This window comes from Poecilia formosa, unplaced genomic scaffold (assembly GCF_000485575.1).
Source record: "Poecilia formosa unplaced genomic scaffold, Poecilia_formosa-5.1.2 Scaffold90, whole genome shotgun sequence".
NCBI classification, from domain to species: Eukaryota; Metazoa; Chordata; class Actinopteri; order Cyprinodontiformes; family Poeciliidae; genus Poecilia; species Poecilia formosa.
Window position 1 is genome coordinate 84612 of NW_006800029.1, and position 20639 is coordinate 105250.

Here is a 20639-nt window from a genome sequence, read left to right on the forward strand (position 1 = left end):
AAAAAAACAAGAATGTTAAATCTGAAAAAAACTTATTTTAAAATTACTTTGAAATAAAAAAATCTTTAACACTTATTAAATTCAGCAAACACTTTATGTGATGGACTTTTTTCTGAGAAATGGTCTGAAATTTTAATAAGTAATCCAAATGCAAACATTCAACATAATATCCAATCTAATATGATGACCTTGCTAGTAAATGAGAGTCAGAAACCAATGCAGTGTTTTTGTATCTGACTTACATCAAAGTTGTGATGGATAAAAGCAGCCAGCGTACATCCCTTGACAACCAACAACACTATTTCCTTGACATGTTTTCAGTATCTTTCATTCCAGAGAGACTGCTGAGATTAAAAGGATCTGAGCAACTGACGTGTGGAGATTCGGACACCTGTTCTGAGGCAACCGCGTCCCACAAAGAACCGGTAAACAGACGGGTAGAGGCTGGATTAGGACACGAAGGAGGAATGAGGCCAGGCCTTGTGTACCCTGGCAAATGACAGAAACAAGCTCTGCTGTCTGCATGGAGGGGCAGAGAACCTGCGCAGTGGACAGACAAAGGCTGAGAGGACGAGGCGGCCTCTTGGACACGCAAGGAGCAGTAGGTGAAAGAGTGTTGATGTGTGTACACACGCACAGCAAGGACAAGACATCACAACCATTCAGACACACACACACACACGTCACACCGCTCTGTACACACCCATGCATACCGCAATATTCCCAGCACCACCACCTCATGCACAGCTGCTGGGATGAAAGGAGCCAGCCATTTTTACAGCACACGCATGTACGGAGAAAACGCGAAGCCGAGACACAAGCGCAAACATGCTTTGATCTGCTGAGAAGTTCCTCAGGACGACTCAGCGCATCAATCTGTCGTGAACCAATTCGAGCAACAGCAAAAGCTCGAGCACATGCACTGGCACAATGACAGATGTCCTCAGAAGATGATGATGATGAAAAACAGGACGCGAGGCATAAGCAGGCCTCCAGGATGTTCTTCAACCAGCTCTTTGCTAGTCTCCTCTAAATTTAAATGAGATGCTTAGGGATTACACACACATCCATACAAAAGGTGCTAAAATTGGAACTATGTATATAAACATAATTTGTAACCTGACCACACAGTGAGGGCAAACACTGCTGGAGAATGATTGCATGTGGCATCACTGTAACAGTATAATACAATTTACAAAAATTTTCACTTTTTTTTTCAACCACAAATCACATTGTATTTTCTTGGAATTTTGTGTGATAGACCAACACATAGTGTAGCCTGTAATAGAGAAAATGAAAAAAAAAAAAAAAACAACAACAAAAAAAAAACAACTTAAACTTTTCTTTCAGAAAAACAAGCCACAGGCTGCATAAAGCTCGGTTAGTGGCTCCCCTTAAACCAGGACGAAGTCTCTAAAAACACAGCACCAACTGGATGGTTTAGAATGAAGCATAATCATGTGTTAGAATGGTCCAGTCAAAGTTCAGACATAGATCCAATTTTGAATTCATGGTTGAAATGAAAATGTGCCGGTCAAATATGCTGTCCATACAATCTGAATTAGCCTAAATTTGGCAAAGAATGAGCAAATCTTTCAGTCTTGCTGTGGGAAGCTGGTAGAGACCTACCCCAAAAGATTTACAACTGTGATTCTTTTGGGGTATGTTATAAAGGGGATGTTATATCAGTCATTGACTCAGGGGGGCTGAATGCATATGCCACATTTTTCAGAAATTTATTCATAAAAGAACTGAAACATCTATTTCTTTCACTACACAATCACGTGCTTTTTTGAGTTTGTCTATCACATTAACGCCCAAACAAAAGACTTTAAGCTTGTGGTTGTAAAGTGACAAAATGTGAAAAGGTCCAAGGGAGAAGAATACTTTTGTAAGACAAACCAAAGCAAATATATTTGTACAACACATTTAAGCAACAGGGCAATGTAAACGGCTTTGTATGATACAAACTAAGAACAAACAACAAAAAAGGCAAAGAATGGGCAGATACTGAAAAGAGCTGTTCATAAAATTTCCATGAGCTTCACAGACTGTGCTATTTGAAGCTGCAACAACAATCATCTTCGAGGAAATGTCTGCTTGAAGAAAATGAAGCTAAATCTCTTCAGAACAGATTTTCAATAGAGTTGCAAAGCCTTTCAAAAAACTGTTAAACAGAAACCAAGGACTTACACAGAAAAGCCCCGACACGCACACAAACAAAATTTATATTTCATCTGCTTTTCGACGTAAACGTTAGAATGCACGTATCTATCATGTGTCAAATATCATGTCTTTATAATTTACGAGCACTCGAATTGATCATAGAGAGGTTACAACAAAGCAGCTTCAATTGCTCAATCTCTGCACTGACACGAATGTTTTAGCTGTGAAACAGGAGAGGCTTGAAATTAAAGAGCACTGTTTCATCTCTCGGCATGTCTGTCTCAGCTCTGTCACATATAATGAGACGGGTCAGGCCTTGGTACAGAAGGGCCCATGTGCTCCTATCTGCCCCCGGCTTCATCTGTTGTTAAAGCGTAACCGTGTCAGCCTGCAGAGCAAGTCGCCTGTCAACCGCGGGGGCCCGGGAGAAGGCTATCAGACCCCCTGAGCCCGCTGCTCTTGGAGCTGCCCGGCAGGGAGGGGGCCCAACAGTTGTGTTTGCCACAGCCATGGTGTCTAAATGTGGGAGGAAGCTAGTGACTAACCTTCGGCAGTCAGATTTTGAATCCATTAGATGTGAGGCTTTACAGCGGACTAAAATATCTTTGGGGAAAAAAAAAATACATTACAATATAACCCAAAATACAGGCCAACTAATTATTATTCTGACTGGCTGGCAGATTTATTTTATTTTAATTTTTTTAAAAAAAAAAAAATATTTTTCTTGTGAAATGACTAATAAGGAAACCAAATCAAGCTTTAGGTCTAAAGCAGATACCGTCACATTTTCCTACAATTACCAGGTATCTTGCAGAAAAGGTTGCACATTAACATCATTAAAGCCAACTGTGCCAGGGAGGGACCTTTATCTATTTATGTCCTTTCATTAAAGAGGCAGAAACCCAAAAAGTGTTTCCTATTTTAACCCTCATCTGCTACACTAAATTATCTTTGAAGGATTTTAGGTTTGTTGAAATTGGTCCTATATTTTTGAAAGAGACTAAGAGTGGCCTGCCTTTTAGATTTAGAGTTAAATGTTGAGAAGATCTGATTTGAACAATGATATAAAACAACACTTGAAACCCAACTGTCAGTGCAAGTGGACGCTATATAGGCATTTGTCACCTACCTAAAAGTGGCTTTTTAGATTGTGACTAGGGACCCAGTGAATATTAAACTGGCATCTTAGACACTTTAGATGATAATTAGCTACAAAAATAATATCTATTTTCACAATGCTTAATGTTGGATTTTGTACATGCTTTATTTGAAAATATTAAAAAAAAAAATTCGGTAACACTTTATTTGAAGGGGGGTGAATAAGACTGACATGACACTGTCATAAACATAACACCTGTCATGAACATGAATAAGCCTTCATGAATATTTATGACTGTTGTCATAAAGCGTCAGTCGGTAAATCATGACACTTTTAATACAAAGTTGACATTATTCAAAATGTCTTTGTTATGACAACTTGTCATTAACCAAGGCATCATGATATGACATAAATTTGTTATAAAAGTATTACCGATTAAACTTTAAAAATTAGCTTTATGTAGTAATATTATAAAGCTCTGCCATGTTGTTTAGTCTTAATTTTCTTAATTTAATCGATCCTAAAGTTTTACAGCAAGATGTCAACAAAGCACTTATGAACTTAGCATTTGAAACATTATTTAAGGCTGTTTTAACCCTTCAATCAGTATTTCAGAGTAACAATATACTGATCAGACGTTAAACCCTCTGTTATCTTAGAACAAGTTATCTTTTGTTTTATTCCAATGTACAGCTATGATGGTAGTTATAAGTTATAAGTTCTCCAGTGTGTTTCACGTCACTTGAGGTAAGACTTAATATCAATAACTCTGTTAGCATTGCATTTGACACTGTAATGATACTTAATGACATCTTCATAACTGTTGCTACTTGTTTCAATTTACTTGAGGTAAAAGTTAATATTAATGACACTTAATGACATCTTCATAGCTGTTGCTACTTGTTCCACTTTACTGGAGGTAAGAGATAATATTAATGACACTGTAATAACTCTTAATGACATATTCATAACTGCTGCTATGTGTTCCACTTTAGTTGATGTAAAAAACAAATTTATAATGAGGCTGTTATTAAATCATGTGACAGTGTAATAAAGCTTAATGAAATCTATTGCTTGTCCTACTTGTTTTGCTTTATTTCAGGGAGTGGAAATATTAATCATTGTTTTGTTAAATCTTTTGCTAGTGTAAAAATTAAATCATTATGACTACTATTATGACAAATTTATGTTAGATCATGATTTCTTGGTAAATGACAAGTTGTCATAACGAAGACAATTTTGAATAATGTCAACTTTGTATTAAAAGTGTCATTATTTACCGAATGACGCTTTATGACAACAGTCATAAATATTCATGAAGACTTAGTGATGTTCATGACAGGTGTTATGTCATGTTTATGACAGTGTTATGTCAGTCTTATTCACCCCCCTTCAAATAAAGTGTTACCTTTTTTTATTTTTTTGTATGAGATTTTGGTCTTCTCTCTTTTCTCAACTCGATTTGCTTTTGCTGTTTACTAAATAAATTAAAACTAACAACTTTCATCGTTGCATGTCCTTTGCTTTTTTGAGTTTAGTTTGCAATTACGTATTTTCATGTTGGATGAAACACTACCTACGGCAAAATGTCAGCAGCACATTTCTTCCTCCTTAGGAATAACTAAATTAGATTTGGTCAAAAATCAGATTCAGAAATGGGTATTGGCAAGGGAACACCTGAATGTCCCATCTCTAATTATGCTCAAGCTATCAAGTTGTGGCTGTAAATTCACAAGAAATAGCCAAAGGTGATTTAAATGCAGGAGAAACATATTACGTCACTTGTAAAACCTGTAGCAGAGCACAATGGCCTGAGCATGTGGAGCTGCCAGAGATCCATGGTCACTGTTGTTTATTGATTAAATGACAAAAAACAGGAGCAGCTGGTGGAAACCTGTCAGCTCACATTCAGCCATATGCTGTGAAGCTGATTGGGTGGCGCTTCACAGAACAGATGTACAAAATTAAAAGCTGTCACAGCAACCCAGTGTCCTAAAGGTGCAGAAGTGGATTATTCTAAGCGGGCTGAATCCTTGAGTCACTTGAACTGAACACAATCAAAGTAAAGTGTTCTACTCTGAAGGGAGGACTAAAGATGCAAAGATCCACAAACAACTGAAAACAGCTGCAGCAAAGGCCTGGTGAAACAACACAAATGAGAAAATCCATTGTTTCATAAAGTTGGTGCCTGCACAACCTCCTGGTAAAGCAAAATAAGATATATTTTCTTTGATTCAATGTTGACATGTATTTAAATCGCTCAAAGCTGCAACTCCAGATCTTCAATTCATATTTTCGCAAATAGATGTGAAATTCACTGAATTACAGCTCAGAGTCTTGACTTTATGACTAATTGCCTTTTGTGTGAAATTATTTTATTTCAATGTTTTGTGAATTCATGTTGCTCAGGACGAGGGTTTACTGTGAAAACAGTGACTTGAAGCAGTTAGCTTGTAAATACAGAGGCGATAAATACAGATACTTACACACGTTGTATATAAAAAAAAAAAAAAAAACATTTTTTACTGTCTGGATGTAAATCTGACACAGTTCTTTGTTTTAACTCAGGTTTAATCATCAGATTGTTTTTCTATCCACTAAATGCCAGAAAAGACGACAGAGAGAGTTTCTGGAGTTGACTTTTTCATTGCTTTTTAAAGTAATTTCAGGAAGCCCAGATGATAATGTCATAACTTTGCAAGCTTCTGACAGGTTAATTTTTAAGGCAACTCCTCACACATGCAGCTTATTTTTGTGACATCATGGCATTACAAAGCTCTGACTTTCCTCACCATAGACAGGGCTGAAAAGATTTGAGAGAGCAAGCTCTACATTCGGTTACACCCGTTCTGTCAGCAGGAAATTCCTGCAACTATTATGAGAAACTTAAGCAGGAACGCCAAAAAATGTTTGACCCAAGCAATAAAGTTTAAAAAGCACTATTACATTTTAGAAAACTTTTGAATTTAAAGTGAAAACAATCTGTCTCCAGCAATCCAAAGACTGCAGGTTTGCCAAGGGTCCAGTTTTTTGGACTGTAGGAGGAAGCCGGAGTACCCAGAGAAAGTCATTGCACACAGAGGCAGAACATGCAAACTCCATGTTGAAAGACTCTTGACTAATATTCAAACCTTGATCCTGCTGCAAGGCAACAGTGCTACCAACTGCATCACTGTATATTCAAAACCAAAAATCATTTAGATAATTCCAGCTGATGTTAAACAGGAAAAGGAAAACTGATATCATGCACTGTATCTTAATCAAAGTTGCGGAACGTAACTTTTATTAACATATTATGAACATATAGTATGAGACCGATATCCTGAAATGCGCCGCTCCAGATCAGAAACAACCAATCAGAAATAGGAGGAGGACCTTAACACTGTCATATACTTATATATTTTTATAAATTTTACCCACTGCAGCTTACTGTAGCTATTTTATGTATTGAATTAAAAGGAATAAATGAAAATTAACTTGCGCTCATGTCAAAGGGTTTGTCGGCAAAAGCAAGCTTCTCTGGCCATATCTGATGAGAAGCTAAGCCACTTTCTCACTCTATTATTAATGTCAATTTTTCAAAAGACATCAACTCTAACTCAAGGTTACTTTAAGCACATACCTATTACAGAGCATTGAGTCATGACGTTGTTTTTACAGAAGATGGCATCTTCCGATTAAATAAACAAAACGTTTATTTCTCCTTCTTCTTACAGCCAGCAGAGTGGCAACTACCGAAACACGTGGATAATGAACCTTGCAGAGCTCCGGTTCCGAGTTGTCAATTGTTATCTCCCAAGCGGCTGCTGGTTCCAGACACACAGTGACAGTGTCTGAGCCTGAATTACAGATGGCTTTAGTTTTAGTGTAGGTGGACTGTGGCTCAAGCCTATACAACAGTTGTCAGATTGGTCTGAATTACCAATTTGTCTAAAAGCAGAGGCCGTTTTAAAAACCCTTGAAAGATTTTGAGTAAAGTGTTTCCCTAGCTTCTCGGGAGTGTTTGCGCTTCCACGTAAACCTCTGGAATTTTTCTGATCGCTTGCTTTGCTTCACAAAAGCATCCCTCCTATTATCAAAGAGCCTCTATTGGCTTCATATATCATTCTCAATGGTTTTTTCCCCCTTTCTCGTACTGCGGAGAATTCTCCATGGCAGGGTATTAACTCTAGCTTTTATCCCATCCCTCTTATTGGATGAAGGTCACTCCCTATATCTGCAAAATGACTTTTCTTTCTCCTCTTTCATCCTGCTTTCCTCCCATCCTCCACACCAGGGCATGAGTCAGAGAATCTGACACCTCAGGAGGAGAGAGGAGAGCAGAAGAGATGGAGGGAAGCAAAAGGGGAGGCAAACAGAGAGGCAAAAAAGGAGGGACAGAGACATTTGGAGGGAGCAGAGATGAGCTGATCAATATCTTTCAGAAACAAGGAACTGGAGACGATCTGGTCTGGCTCTGCTTCCTTGACACATAAGATACTGTATCAAACACGGCAATTCAATTTGTCAGTGAACAGTTGGTGGTGGGACTCATTTTCTTCCCTCCAATTCCAACTCTTTGTGTTTTATTTGGCTTGAAATAGTACAATTTCAAGCATTTTTACACTCGCAAGTTGGCTGAACCAATGGCGTGGAACTTGTGATAAAACATTGCCATGCACGTTGAGCTAAAACTACATATTACATAAGCTTCAAAACAAACTGAGCACAAACCCAAAAATAGTGCCGTCCCTGTTAAATATTTCATAGCCTTGCCAGCTGAAGGGGGATAAAAAGCTTCTTTCCCTCTTAGTCGCAACAGAAAACACACACACACACACACACGCACGCACGCGCATACAGAGAGATGCAGATGGCCAGCTGAAAAGAAAAACCTCCATTTAGCGTACTGCGGAGCAAAGCGGATTACTGTCGCGAAGGCAGTCTTTTAGCTTTCTTGCTTGATGTACAAGACTTATTTTAGAGAGCTGTACTTAGCATATACATATCGCTATTTCCTAACTGATTATCTGTGCGAGAGTCAGCCGAAGATTATAAGACGCCCAAAAGAGAATTTAAATTGGGCTCACCACTACCACTTAATACTACTCCCAACCAACTAAAATAGCGTCATTAATTCCTCTTTAAAAGTTTTCTCACCCTAAATGTTTGCATGTTTACCATTTAACACTTCTACATTTATGGTTTAATACAGCCATGTCACTACAGTATATAAAAAAATTGATCCACACTTAAAACCAGTTGCCGTGGATGTTTTTGAACAACACTTCACCACTGCAGCTTCCACACACCATGTGTAGTACTCTTGCTTTCCCCTGCTACAAATCCTATGCAACTGCTTAATGTACGATTAACTCACCTCCGTGTGCCAGATGCTTGAAATTGAAACTGATGGCTTGACCTACTTCCTCATTAATTTGGCTAATATTTAGCTGACAAGGGAACCAATAGAGCACTGAAATTAAATTTACAGTAAATTATCTGATTCTTAAATATGCAGTAAAACAAATAAATAAAATCAGATGGCGATATGGCAAAAGTGAAAAGCAAAAGTGCAAACTGGAGGAATGCTTTTATTCCAGCTTTTCCCTTTAATGCTGTGTAAATATTGGCAAAATGGTTCAAAAAAAAAACTTAAACATTAAACATTAAAGTCCTTAACAAGCCTTTCTGTCATGAATAGTAAAACCATAACTGTATATATGCCCATGAGATATGGAGAGATGTATGTTTAAACATCACAATAAAAAAGACGTTTCCTATTTTAATTAAAAACTATGCGACCATATGATGGTCACATTTTATTAAAATTAGCATTAACATTGCTAACTGTAAAAGCAGCCTCGGTATATAACTTCTGGGTTATCTATAAATATCCACATTCTGTAACAGTCTTAAAACAGATTGCCAATATTTCCAAATGATATGTTTCATAGTAAATAGAGTCAGGAAGTTGTTGCTGTTCTGTAGAGTTCCAGAGTTTTGTGGTAAAAGAAATTCCTCTACCGATGCATCCAAAGCATTTTATATACAGTTTATAGGATTGCTATATTCATTTTGTTTAGGTGCGCAGCAGTTTTGCTGCTGCTGACAGACAAAACTTTCAGAGTTAAATTGCTCAAAATATGATGTCCTGTTTCATAAGAACACACTGTTTGAAACAACGGTGGAATCGGCCTCGACGGTCAGTACCATCAACAGAACTGAGACAGATCATGCCACTCTCTATTGATTATAACATATACATTTGTTCAAAAATTCAAACTCAAAATGTAAAAAAAATAAATTCTACGTTTTCCATTTATAATCTTTTGATTTAAAATTTAAAGTAAGCTCATCAGTCATGAATATAACTAAGTTGTTGAGTTGTGAGGAGTAAGCACTGCAGGGGGCCTCCTGCCGACTTCACAGCCAGAAACAGGCCATTGTTTGATTATGACTTTGGCTGGCTCTGCTCGGTACAAAATGGACAGAATGAAGCCAGCTCTAAGGGGATGACTTCTGAACTAAATAAATCACACTCATGAGACTCTTTGAAAGACACAACAGCATGGGTCACGCGGCCTGCGCGGTCAATCCGTAGAGCTCAACACAGAGCTATCTTTTCATGGCTGGGACCGCCTAAAGCCCTGACTGTGTTCAGACGAGAGTCACATTGTGCCCCCGAAGAAAGAATCTCCTGTTGTTTATCGGTATTCAAGCTACAGCTACCAATCAACAAGTATTCACATTGAAACAGTACCGCCAATGGTACAGAAGGCTTATTTGAGCATCAAGAGTCCGTAGTTATTAGAGTGCAACGAGCTCGGGATAATTGTTTGAATGCAGGTTAATGCCTATGGAGGGATTTTGTTGAAATCCTGAAGCGTAAATTAATTTGTATCACAACAACACTCCTTTGACAGCAATGTAGAATTTCACGTCTGGGTTTAAATGATTATCATAATTTGCCTCATAAAAGGTACAGCTCCATTACACAGCAAGATGTAATTGTGACCAATTTTACACAGTAGAATGACACAATTCCAGAAATATGTTGGTGATTTGTCTAAATTATCCTGGATACTGGGTACATAGCTATAATTTTTATTTCTCTCGGCAGAATCGAGTAAAACATTCTGCACGTGGTTACATTTACTTGATGACTTCAAACTAAAACGACCCTCACCCTCTCCTTCACTTCCCCGCTCCCTCGTCTCCTTTCAGTCGGCCAGAACAGCAGCTTAGTAGATGAGAAGGATTATTGGCAGTTCCCAGATGCTGGAGCAGCACATGTCAGGATCTGGCCTCTGTTATTTATGAAGCCTCTCAGCCCCCAGCCTCTCTCTGCACCACAGATGCAGGTGGGCTTTCATTATTGAAGATGTTCTTCCACTTCTTATTAGATCTCAACCTCTCAGAGTGCATTAAGGAATTGAATCTGGACAGAGAGGCAGCAATATGTGATGGTCTGACATTGCACCCCCTGGAGTTCCTCTAAAATACAGTTCTGCCACACATCAGCTAAATTGTTTGTTCTATTCAGTTTCCAGGAATAGGCTAAGTATTGTGTTTGCACTCCAGCAGACGCCCTTTTAACCGCACACAACCACAGAATAAAATCTTGTTCTGTATTGATTTCTCTTCGGTGCTCATGAGGACAAATCTAAAATGAGTTATATCAGTTTCTCTTTTTTTTTTTTAAGAAAAAAAAAGACCATGTTACATATTTCATCCAACTCCCAGAACTTATGTGATGGTTTCACATTTGTGCCTTTCGGGTTAGACAAATACCTTACCAACAACAACTCAGCCAGGGTTTTAATCAGCTGTTTTTACATTTAAGGTGAGCAGTAGATTATTTTATTTACAAGTCTGAATAAAATACACACTTGCTAAAAAGAACTAGCAAACACATCATTGGAAATGTATTAAGAAATTGGCTGCTGCCTGGAAATAGTAAATTTTGTCCTTCCTGGATATAGCTATCTACTGTGCTTTTGCTTTGTAACAGTGGCAAAATCCTGTTTAACTGTAAGCTATATTACACTCAGTGTGAAAATGCCTCTAGTCAAAATATTAAAAAATACATATTGATCGATTGTATAGGATTAAATCGAGAACAGGTGTGGTTTCATTTGAAGGCATATTTTAGAAAAAAAATAAATATTTAGTGATATTGTACACTAAATGTTTTCTTTTTACTTGTTAGGAGAACTAAATCAGAGCTTTTGAAAGTCTTTTCAGAAATTTGTATTGTAATTTGATCATTGTTGTAGAATATTTTAAATTTAATTAGGTAAAATAACTCTACCAGTTTGCTATAGACGGAACTGGAAGAAAATATAATCATTCTGTATTGTGACAAAGAAACAAATGCTGTGTGTTTCAGAGCCTCTGAAACTCAATGCAGCGACAGATTTTTTTTTTCTTTTTTTTTCAGTCTGATAATAATAAAAGTGAAGAGCAGGTGTCCAGCCAAATGCCATCAGCATTTCGTTTCTGCTTGAATTCTCGTCTGCTTATCGTGAAGACAGTGCATCTATCCAGTGCGGCATGGTGCAATTAGGCATCTTGGTGAATAATGGTGCTGTCACACACACTCGCTGCCTCAGCACCAAGCAGGCGCCCACTGTACTGTACTTGTTGAGAACAGTCTTTGTGGTCAGGGCTGGCCTCTTCTTCAGCAGGGTCCGCTTTTATTACCATAAAACCGTCAACACACACAAACTCTCTCTCTCTCTCTTTCTCTCTCTCTCTCTCTCTCTATCTCTCTCTCTCTCACACACACACACACACACACTCACACACACACAACAGACCAGTTGTCTCCTCATTTGGAGACTTTCTGCCATGTGCTGAATTTACCAGCACAGGCAGTTTATGGAGATTATGGCTTCAATAATTCAAATATGCACACAGCAGCTTTATTACACAGGCTACTACTCAGATCAGTGCGTCGAAATATGACAGATCATTTAGTGGATGGATAGAAAGATCTGATCAATTTCAGGAGTTTAAATTAACACAAGTTCCCCTCTTATCGTTTAAAAAGATATATTGCAAGAAATAACAGGAGATCAGACCTAACATTGCACTTTTCACAACCGCGACCTCAGTTGTAAATTAGACAAAGCGTCCTCTTACCCGTTTTCATGAAAGAGGTCTCGGGCTGCTGTTCTCACTGAACTATTCCCCTGGATCTGCGTTTATCTGTCTTTGTATCCACATATAGTCCGGTGACTCGAAGGTGCAGAGCGGACTGTCCTCTCGGCGTGTCAGCAGACTGGAGTGCAGGGCGCCTGTGCGCTGAGGAGGGGAATCACACGCACACACAGACACAAGCACACGCTCTTTCTCTCACACTCACGCACGCGCACACACACACACTCACACACAAACACGCGCACACATGCACAAATATGCGCTTTCTCCAACTAACACCAACAATCTTGGGAAGAAAAATAAAAAATCTCTGGACTCGGCTGCTTTCTGTGCTATGCTCTGTTTAAATCCCCGCCTCTGCCGGTGAGTTGGTGGGGTGTGTGATCCCTTCTATCCCCGCAGGACCACGATCTGGGAGTGCTGCGCACTTCTACTGTGCGTCGCAGCGCAGCTCCCCACGTTCAGCATCAATGTGTTGGAAGTTTATCAGCAGTACGCCTGCATTAGCGTGTATTCGATTCAGGAAAGTTGCAGTGCTTAGAGCTTTTGTTCACCGTCCAGTTTTGCTTCTTTCTCCCCTTTTATATTTTTTTATTATACAAATTACACTTTAAGTGTAAATCTCACAACAATTGCCTACAAACTGCAGCGGAATACAGGCTTAAAAGTACAAATATGCAAAACAAGGTCCTCTCGCCAGCTTTTGAAGTTTTAGATGCGTCAGATCAGTAGCTTTCTTTCACTTGGCGCCATCTAGTGTAGCTGTCTGTGTACTGCTAACACTGCGATGCATTACGTTTAAATGTATGGTCTTTAGACAAGGTTGCTTTAACATCATCCTTCGGCGAGTCAAAATTGCTGGATCCGGTGTCTCTTATCTTCCCCTTCCATATATTTTCTATAGGGTTTAGGTGAGGAGAGGAAGCAAATTCCATTAATACTGGCACTGATGTAAGTGTTGTACTGGAAAATGAAATCTGCATCTTTGTAAAATTTGTCAGCAAATGAAAGGATGAAGTGCTCTAAAATAATAATAATAATAATAATAATAATAATAATAACACAGTCAAACTGAAATGCATTACTTTCATCCCCCAAAAAAGGTTAAAACACTGAGACAGACTTCTGACATTGTCTCCACTTCAGTACAGATCTAAGGTCAGGATTGTGTTAGTTTTATGACTTTTTCGGCTTTTAGTCCAGCTGGAGTTCACATCTTGTGAATCTCCCACTAACCCTTGGATAGGTGTTTCTTCACAAACTTCCCAAGGTTGTGCATTATGCTGTTGCTTCAGCATTTTTTTTTTCTACCACACTTTTCCCTTCCACTCATCTCTCCATCTCTGCTTCATGCAGCACTGAAAACAGACGGCTTTTTAGCAATGATCTTTAGAAGCTCACCCACATTGTAGTTGGAGTCAATGGTAGCTGGACAAGTGTCAAGTCAACGTTCTTCAACAACAATTAAACCACAGCAGCAAAAACAGGTGAATAGCTTTGTTTGCAACAGAAACTCTTATACAGGGATTTTTTTTTTAATAGTATTTATTTTTGTAATGTTGAACCTTTCCATTCACAATCAAAAGCACAGAACACTAACAAAACAAAACAAAAAAAATAAATAAGGCAGACTAAACAATATTTGAATCCTTGTCACTGACAAAGAACAGAAAGTATAGATGAAAAAAAGGGTAGCTTTTTATACCGTCCCTTTTTATACACACACATTATCAAACTCAAAACAGCAGCATCTTCCCCTTACATTTTTCAGAGAAATGTCTACAAGGAATTCTAGGTGAGTCTGTAAACTAACTCCATAACCATAACCTTGCTGCATTTGCTTAGCAAATTACTTTTAAACATTTTTTTTTTCAGTTTAGAGTGGAAAAACACAATTTTAACTCCTCACAACAATTACTCCGCATATGAATCCCTCTAACAGAAGTTCTCTCCCAACAAAGTGAATCAATAATTTAAAGACTGAGCTAGACTTCTTGACAGCTCCCACTGCTCTCATGTGAAGAAGGAGCCATCTGTGTAATGGGAGCTTCACACTGCCATTGATTTCACAAATGATCCCAGGTGCCTCTCATTTACACAAAGGAATGAAAAGTGGGGGGGGCGACACAAAGTTTAGTTTTCTCCTCATATTGTTAGAGATCTTAATAAATTCCTGTTTTAAAATGTCGCCTCTGTAAGTTATTGCAGTGTGTATCGTTTGTGCATTTGATGGTGACATTTAATTTTGATTTGAAAGACTGAGGCACAGCAGTAAAGACTTGATTGCTGAAGTGACTGCAGGAAAAAAAAAAAAATCACACAGTTGGTTAAAGTTATTAAGTGCTTATTTCCCAAAAGCACAAAAGAGCTGCTGGTTTTCAGTCACTTACTGAGATGAGAGAGCTGCAGATATTGCTGCAGTGAGACGGATCAACGCAGGTGAGAGGACACAGTGGCAGAGACAGACCAGACAAACAAGGACATATTTTTATTAAAACGCAGGCCTACAGTTGCAGGTGACACATAAGGTATTAAACTTTTTTTTTTCTTTTCTTTATTTTTTTTTTTGCAATGCTGTACAACAACTGCACATCAAGAAACAAGACAAACACAATCTGTGCAACTCCAGGTAAAAGACAGTTTTCATTAGAATTCGTGCATGAAAAATCTTATATTCAAAGTTTAAGACTATAAGCATCTCTTGTGTCGCTGGTTCGATTCCCCCGTCTGCCAGCCCTCATCGTTTCTGTCCTTGGCCAAGACACTTCACCCATCTTGCCTGCTGATGGTGGTCAGAAGGGCCACAGCATGGTTTCTGTCAGCTGCAGCCTACTAGCTTTGCCGTCAGCATCGTGTGAATCTGCACTTTGAGATTTCAATTTGATATTTAAAGGGCATTATCAATAAAATGTATTATTATTATTATCAACAACATAAATAAGCTCAGATGTTGACATACTCATAGGTCACGTGTGTAAGATTGAAAATGCAAGGCTCGATTAGCTGTAAAGGGTAGAATTTCAAATATTGTAAAAATTGTTGCACAGGAACGTTACCTTTCAGTTTTACCATATTTACTGATGCCTCACTCCTTAGATTTGTATTAGGATCAAAGGAAAAACAAGCATGTGGTATTGGTTATTACTTAATTTAACCAGGAAAATAAACAAAAACCTTTAAATAATATTTAAAGCAACAATCGTCAAATTGTATTAAAGTAAGAGAAAACCAAACCATCACTCCGTAATGATCAGCAGTGGGCACCATAATATGTAACAAGATGTTAATGGTCAAGGGAGCACTAGTTAGTTTTTAATGTGGTGCCCACATGAATACATGCCCACATATTCATGTGGGCACGTATTCACTGATTAGTGCAGAGAAATGCACTAATCAGTGCATTTTTCTGTGCACTAATTAGCACAGAAAAATCAAAGGTGGAGATTTAATTCGAAGGGACCCAGATTGTGTGGATTTGTTCTTTTCATACTTATTTAATTTCAAGACTCAGGATGTTCTATTGTTGTATTTTAGTTCCTTGGAGAGGATTTTTTTAGGGTTCTTCATTATGTTCTTCATTTTATGAGGCATCATTTTTTTTATTATTTATTTATTTTTTTGTTGCACAATCATCTCTAGAGGCTCCAGAGCAGTCCCCAGAGCAGAGCCAGCCCTTTTTATCTCCTTGCTCAGCTTTTTAGACCCCCGGCTCTTATAAGTTAAAAAAAAGCTGAGCGAGCTGATAAAGAGGGCTGGAGAGCACAACCCCCAACCAATCATTTAATAATTTGCTTTTCACTTTTAACTTCAGTCAGTTGATTATGATTATGACAAAATGCAGGACAACAATTTTAAGCAAATAAGTGTTTTGTTTTACTAACCGGCTACAATACAACACAATGTAGCAGATAATTAAAACTATTTAATTTCTACCACACAGTCATTTATCAGGATGACTGTAGTCTGAATAGAAATGCTCTTTTCCCTTCAGTAGTTAACAGAAAAGCANCATTTTAGAAAACTTTTGAATTTAAAGTGAAAACAATCTGTCTCCAGCAATCCAAAGACTGCAGGTTTGCCAAGGGTCCAGTTTTTTGGACTGTAGGAGGAAGCCGGAGTACCCAGAGAAAGTCATTGCACACAGAGGCAGAACATGCAAACTCCATGTTGAAAGACTCTTGACTAATATTCAAACCTTGATCCTGCTGCAAGGCAACAGTACCAACTGCATCACTGTATATTCAAAACCAAAAATCATTTTGATAATTCCAGCTGATGTTAAACAGGAAAAGGAAAACTGATATCATGCACTGTATCTTAAGTTGCGGAACTTAACATATTATGAACATATAGTATGAGACGGATATCCTGAAATGCACCGCTCCAGATCAGAAACAACCAATCAGAAACAGGAGGAGGACCTTAGCACTGTCATATACTTATATATTTTTATAAATTTTACCTACTGCAGCTTATTGTAGCTATTTTATGTATTGAATTAAAAGGAATAAATGAAAATTAACTTGCGCTCATGTCAAAGGGTTTGTCGGCAAAAGCAAGCTTCTCTGGCCATATCTGATGAGAAGCTAAGCCACTTTCTCACTCTATTATTAATGTCAATTTTTCAAAAGACATCAACTCTAACTCAAGGTTACTTTAAGCACATACCTATTACAGAGCATTGAGTCATGACGTTGTTTTTACAGAAGATGGCATCTTCCGATTAAATAAACAAAACGTTTATTTCTCCTTCTTCTTACAGCCAGCAGAGTGGCAACTACCGAAACACGTGGATAATGAACCTTGCAGAGCTCCGGTTCCGAGTTGTCAATTGTTATCTCCCAAGCGGCTGCTGGTTCCAGACACACAGTGACAGTGTCTGAGCCTGAATTACAGATGGCTTTAGTTTTAGTGTAGGAGGACTGTGGCTCAAGCCTATACAACAGTTGTCAGATTGGTCTGAATTACCAATTTGTCTAAAAGCAGAGGCCGTTTTAAAAACCCTTGAAAGATTTTGAGTAAAGTGTTTCCCTAGCTTCTCGGGAGTGTTTGCGCTTCCACGTAAACCTCTGGAATTTTTCTGATCGCTTGCTTTGCTTCACAAAAGCATCCCTCCTATTATCAAAGAGCCTCTATTGGCTTCATATATCATTCTCAATGGTTTTTTCCCCTTTTCTCGTACTGCGGAGAATTCTCCATGGCAGGGTATTAACTCTAGCTTTTATCCCATCCCTCTTATTGGATGAAGGTCACTCCCTATATCTGCAAAATGACTTTTCTTTCTCCTCTTTCATCCTGCTTTCCTCCCATCCTCCACACCAGGGCATGAGTCAGAGAATCTGACACCTCAGGAGGAGAGAGGAGAGCAGAAGAGATGGAGGGAAGCAAAAGGGGAGGCAAACAGAGAGGCAAAAAAGGAGGGACAGAGACATTTGGAGGGAGAAGAGATGAGCTGATCAATATCTTTCAGAAACAAGGAACTGGAGACGATCTGGTCTGGCTCTGCTTCCTTGACACATAAGATACTGTATCAAACACGGCAATTCAATTTGTCAGTGAACAGTTGGTGGTGGGACTCATTTTCTTCCCTCCAATTCCAACTCTTTGTGTTTTATTTGGCTTGAAATAGTACAATTTCAAGCATTTTTACACTCGCAAGTTGGCTGAACCAATGGCGTGGAACTTGTGATAAAACATTGCCATGCACGTTGAGCTAAAACTACATATTACATAAGCTTCAAAACAAACTGAGCACAAACCCAAAAATAGTGCCGTCCCTGTTAAATATTTCATAGCCTTGCCAGCTGAAGGGGGATAAAAAGCTTCTTTCCCTCTTAGTCGCAACAGAAAACACACACACACACACACACGCACGCACGCGCATACAGAGAGATGCAGATGGCCAGCTGAAAAGAAAAACCTCCATTTAGCGTACTGCGGAGCAAAGCGGATTACTGTCGCGAAGGCAGTCTTTTAGCTTTCTTGCTTGATGTACAAGACTTATTTTAGAGAGCTGTACTTAGCATATACATATCGCTATTTCCTAACTGATTATCTGTGCGAGAGTCAGCCGAAGATTATAAGACGCCCAAAAGAGAATTTAAATTGGGCTCACCACTACCACTTAATACTACTCCCAACCAACTAAAATAGCATCATTAATTCCTCTTTAAAAGTTTTCTCACCCTAAATGTTTGCATGTTTACCATTTAACACTTCTACATTTATGGTTTAATACAGCCATGTCACTACAGTATATAAAAAAATTGATCCACACTTAAAACCAGTTGCCGTGGATGTTTTTGAACAACACTTCACCACTGCAGCTTCCACACACCATGTGTAGTACTCTTGCTTTCCCCTGCTACAAATCCTATGCAACTGCTTAATGTACGATTAACTCACCTCCGTGTGCCAGATGCTTGAAATTGAAACTGATGGCTTGACCTACTTCCTCATTAATTTGGCTAATATTTAGCTGACAAGGGAACCAATAGAGCACTGAAATTAAATTTACAGTAAATTATCTGATTCTTAAATATGCAGTAAAACAAATAAATAAAATCAGATGGCGATATGGCAAAAGTGAAAAGCAAAAGTGCAAACTGGAGGAATGCTTTTATTCCAGCTTTTCCCTTTAATGCTGTGTAAATATTGGCAAAATGGTTCAAAAAAAAAACTTAAACATTAAACATTAAAGTCCTTAACAAGCCTTTCTGTCATGAATAGTAAAACCATAACTGTATATATGCCCATGAGATATGGAGAGATGTATGTTTAAACATCACAATAAAAAAGACGTTTCCTATTTTAATTAAAAACTATGCGACCATATGATGGTCACATTTTATTAAAATTAGCATTAACATTGCTAACTGTAAAAGCAGCCTCGGTATATAACTTCTGGGTTATCTATAAATATCCACATTCTGTAACAGTCTTAAAACAGATTGCCAATATTTCCAAATGATATGTTTCATAGTAAATAGAGTCAGGAAGTTGTTGCTGTTCTGTAGAGTTCCAGAGTTTTGTGGTAAAAGAAATTCCTCTACCGATGCATCCAAAGCATTTTATATACAGTTTATAGGATTGCTATATTCATTTTGTTTAGGTGCGCAGCAGTTTTGCTGCTGCTGACAGACAAAACTTTCAGAGTTAAATTGCTCAAAATATGATGTCCTGTTTCATAAGAACACACTGTTTGAAACAACGGTGGAATCGGCCTCGACGGTCAGTACCATCAACAGAACTGAGACAGATCATGCCACTCTCTATTGATTATAACATATACATTTGTTCAAAAATTCAAACTCAAAATGTAAAAAAAATAAATTCTACGTTTTCCATTTATAATCTTTTGATTTAAAATTTAAAGTAAGCTCATCAGTCATGAATATAACTAAGTTGTTGAGTTGTGAGGAGTAAGCACTGCAGGGGGCCTCCTGCCGACTTCACAGCCAGAAACAGGCCATTGTTTGATTATGACTTTGGCTGGCTCTGCTCGGTACAAAATGGACAGAATGAAGCCAGCTCTAAGGGGATGACTTCTGAACTAAATAAATCACACTCATGAGACTCTTTGAAAGACACAACAGCATGGGTCACGCGGCCTGCGCGGTCAATCCGTAGAGCTCAACACAGAGCTATCTTTTCATGGCTGGGACCGCCTAAAGCCCTGACTGTGTTCAGACGAGAGTCACATTGTGCCCCCGAAGAAAGAATCTCCTGTTGTTTATCGGTATTCAAGCTACAGCTACCAATCAACAAGTATTCACATTGAAACAGTACCGCCAATGGTACAGAAGGCTTATTTGAGCATCAAGAGTCCGTAGTTATTAGAGTGCAACGAGCTCGGGATAATTGTTTGAATGCAGGTTAATGCCTATGGAGGGATTTTGTTGAAATCCTGAAGCGTAAATTAATTTGTATCACAACAACACTCCTTTGACAGCAATGTAGAATTTCACGTCTGGGTTTAAATGATTATCATAATTTGCCTCATAAAAGGTACAGCTCCATTACACAGCAAGATGTAATTGTGACCAATTTTACACAGTAGAATGACACAATTCCAGAAATATGTTGGTGATTTGTCTAAATTATCCTGGATACTGGGTACATAGCTATAATTTTTATTTCTCTCGGCAGAATCGAGTAAAACATTCTGCACGTGGTTACATTTACTTGATGACTTCAAACTAAAACGACCCTCACCCTCTCCTTCACTTCC

The 20639-nt window shown here is 38.3% G+C and overlaps 1 protein-coding gene across 1 annotated transcript in view; it reads right to left on the reverse strand.

Annotated features, from left to right (window-relative positions):
- Positions 1-12845, reverse strand: part of LOC103141827 (poly(rC)-binding protein 4-like) — a 49952-nt gene extending 37107 nt beyond the window's left edge. The window contains exon 1 of the mRNA XM_007557611.2: positions 12392-12845. The gene's annotated coding sequence lies outside the window, so the exon portion shown is untranslated. The remainder of the gene's footprint in view (positions 1-12391) is intronic.
- Between the last annotated feature and the right edge of the window lie 7794 nt (positions 12846-20639).